The sequence below is a fragment of the Labrus mixtus genome, unplaced genomic scaffold (assembly GCF_963584025.1).
Source record: "Labrus mixtus unplaced genomic scaffold, fLabMix1.1 SCAFFOLD_49, whole genome shotgun sequence".
Lineage (NCBI taxonomy): Eukaryota > Metazoa > Chordata > Actinopteri > Labriformes > Labridae > Labrus > Labrus mixtus.
Genome location: NW_026870198.1, coordinates 207,501 through 210,000, shown reverse-complemented (window position 1 = coordinate 210,000; position 2,500 = coordinate 207,501). Strand labels below are relative to the sequence as shown.

At 43.0% G+C, this 2,500-nt stretch overlaps 3 non-coding genes and 8 pseudogenes across 3 annotated transcripts; all 11 read right to left on the bottom strand.

Annotated features, from left to right (window-relative positions):
• Nucleotides 1-95: 95 nt before the first annotated feature.
• On the bottom strand, nt 96-204 carry LOC132965766 (5S ribosomal RNA; annotated as a pseudogene).
• Nucleotides 205-325: 121 nt separating this feature from the next.
• Nucleotides 326-444, bottom strand: LOC132966673 (5S ribosomal RNA). The gene has a single exon (XR_009670339.1). It is a non-coding gene; the product is annotated as a 5S ribosomal RNA (ribosomal RNA).
• A 121-nt stretch (nt 445-565) lies between these two features.
• On the bottom strand, nt 566-674 carry LOC132965802 (5S ribosomal RNA; annotated as a pseudogene).
• Nucleotides 675-793: 119 nt separating this feature from the next.
• LOC132966739 (5S ribosomal RNA) lies at nt 794-912 on the bottom strand. Its single transcript, XR_009670400.1, has one exon. It is a non-coding gene; the product is annotated as a 5S ribosomal RNA (ribosomal RNA).
• Nucleotides 913-1,034: 122 nt separating this feature from the next.
• LOC132965951 (5S ribosomal RNA) lies at nt 1,035-1,143 on the bottom strand (annotated as a pseudogene).
• A 122-nt stretch (nt 1,144-1,265) lies between these two features.
• On the bottom strand, nt 1,266-1,374 carry LOC132966278 (5S ribosomal RNA; annotated as a pseudogene).
• Nucleotides 1,375-1,495: 121 nt separating this feature from the next.
• LOC132965854 (5S ribosomal RNA) lies at nt 1,496-1,604 on the bottom strand (annotated as a pseudogene).
• A 120-nt stretch (nt 1,605-1,724) lies between these two features.
• LOC132966352 (5S ribosomal RNA) lies at nt 1,725-1,833 on the bottom strand (annotated as a pseudogene).
• A 121-nt stretch (nt 1,834-1,954) lies between these two features.
• Nucleotides 1,955-2,073, bottom strand: LOC132966791 (5S ribosomal RNA). Its single transcript, XR_009670449.1, has one exon. It is a non-coding gene; the product is annotated as a 5S ribosomal RNA (ribosomal RNA).
• Nucleotides 2,074-2,194: 121 nt separating this feature from the next.
• LOC132966214 (5S ribosomal RNA) lies at nt 2,195-2,303 on the bottom strand (annotated as a pseudogene).
• A 124-nt stretch (nt 2,304-2,427) lies between these two features.
• The window catches only part of LOC132966235 (5S ribosomal RNA), a 109-nt pseudogene continuing 36 nt past the window's right edge, over nt 2,428-2,500 (bottom strand).

The following is a 2,500-nucleotide window of genomic DNA, read 5'->3' as shown; positions in this document are numbered from 1 at the left end:
AAGATGTCATTCCCTTGATCCTGGCTGAATTTTTGGACATGTGAATATGTCTCTATATGATAAAAAAAAAAAACATATGATCAAAACAATGAAAAAGCTTACAGCACCTGGTATTCCCAGGCGGTCTCCCATCCAAGTACTAACCAGGCCCAACCCTGCTTAGCTTCCAAGATCGGACGAGTTCAGGGTGGTATGGCCGTAAGCCATTATTGTGTGCAGAAAGGGGCCTTTTAAAGATGTCATGCCCTTGATTCTGGCTGAATTTTTGGACATGTGAATATGTCTCTATATGATAAAAAAAAACATATCATCAAAAAAATGAAAAAGCTTACAGCACCTGGTATTCCCAGGCGGTCTCCCATCCAAGTACTAACCAGGCCTGACCCTGCTTAGCTTCCGAGATCGGACGAGATCGGGCGTGTTCAGGGTGGTATGGCCATAAGCCATTATTGTGTGCAGAAAGGGGCCTTTTAAAGATGTCATGCCCTTGATTCTGGCTGAATTTATGGACATGTGAATATGTCTCTATATGATAAAAAAAAACATATGATCAAAAAAATGAAAAAGCTTACAGCACCTGTTATTCCCAGGCGGTCTCCCATCTAAGTACTAACCAGGCCCTACCCTGCTTAGCTTCCGAGATCGGACGAGTTCAGGGTGGTATGGCCGTAAGCCATTATTGTGTGCAGAAATGGGCCTTACAGATGTCATTCCCTTTATTCTGGCTTAATTTTTGGACATGTGAATATGTCTCTATATGATAAAAAAAAACATATCATCAAAAAAATGAAAAAGCTTGCAGCACCTGGTATTCCCAGGCGGTCTCCCATCCAAGTACTAACCAGGCCCGACCCTGCTTAGCTTCCGAGATCGGACGAGATCGGGCGTGTTCAGGGTGGTATGGCCATAAGTCATTATTGTGTGCAGACAGGGGCCTTTTAAAGATGTCATGCCCTTGATTCTGGCTGAATTTTTGGACATGTGAATATGTCTCTATATGATAAAAAAAAAACATATGATCAAAAAAATGAAAAAGCTTACAGCACCTGGTATTCCCAGGCGGTCTCCCATCTAGGTACTAACCAGGCCCAACCCTGCTTAGCTTCCAAGATCTGATGAGTTCAGGGTGGTATGGCCATAAGCCATTATTGTGTGCAGAAAGGGGCCTTTTAAAGATGTCATGCTCTTGATTCTGGCTGAATTTTTGGACATGTGAATATGTCTCTATATGATAAAAAAAACCCACATGATCAAAAAAATGAAGAAGCTTACAGCACCTGGTATTCCCAGGCTGTCTCCCATCCAAGTACTAACCAGGCCCGACCCTGCTTACCTTCTGAGATCGGACGAGTTCAGGGTTGTATGGCCGTAAGCCATTATTGTGTGCAGAAAGGGGCCTTTTAAAGATGTCATGCCCTTGATTCTGGCTGAATTTTTGGACATGTGAATATGTCTCTATATGATAAAAAAAAACATATGATCAAAAAAATGAAAAAGCTTACAGCACCTGGTATTCCCAGGCGGTCTCCCATCTAAGTACTAACCAGGACCGACCCTGCTTAGCTTCCGAGATCGGACGAGTTCAGGGTGGTATGGCCGTAAGCCATTATTGTGTGCAGAAATGGGCCTTAAAGATGTCATTCCCTTTATTCTGGCTGAATTTTTGGACATGTGAATATGTCTCTATATGATAAAAAAAAAACATATGATCAAAAAAATGAAAAAGCTTAAAGCACCTGGTATTCCCAGGCGGTCTCCCATCCAAGTACTAACCAGGCCCAAAACTGCTTAGCTTCCAAGATCGGACGAGTTCAGGGTGGTATGGCCGTAAGCCATTATTGTGTGCAGAAAGGGGCCTTTTAAAGATGTCATGCCCTTGATTCTGGCTGAATTTTTGGACATGTGAATATGTCTCTATATGATAAAAAAAAACATATCATCAAAAAAATGAAAAAGCTTACAGCACCTGGTATTCCCAGGCGGTCTCCCATCCAAGTACTAACCAGGCCCGACCCTGCTTAGCTTCCGAGATCGGACGAGATCGGGCGTGTTCAGGGTGGTATGGCCGTAAACCATTTTTGTGTGCAGACAGGGGCCTTTTAAAGATGTCATGCCCTTGATTCTGGCTGAATTTTTGGACATGTGAATATGTCTCTCTATGATAAAAAAAAACATATGATCAAAAAAATTAAAAAGCTTACAGCACCTGGTATTCCCAGGCGGTCTCCCATCCAAGTACTAACCAGGCCCGACCCTGCTTAGCTTCCGAGATCGCACTAGTTCAGGGTTGTATGGCCGTAAGCCATTATTGTGTGCAGAAAGGGGCCTTTTAAAGATGTCATTCCCTTGATCCTGGCTGAATTTTTGGACATGTGAATATGTCTCTATATGATAAAAAAAAAAAACATATGATCAAAACAATGAAAAAGCTTACAGCACCTGGTAGTCCCAGGCGGTCTCCCATCCAAGTACTAACCAGGCCCGACCCTGCTTAGCTTCT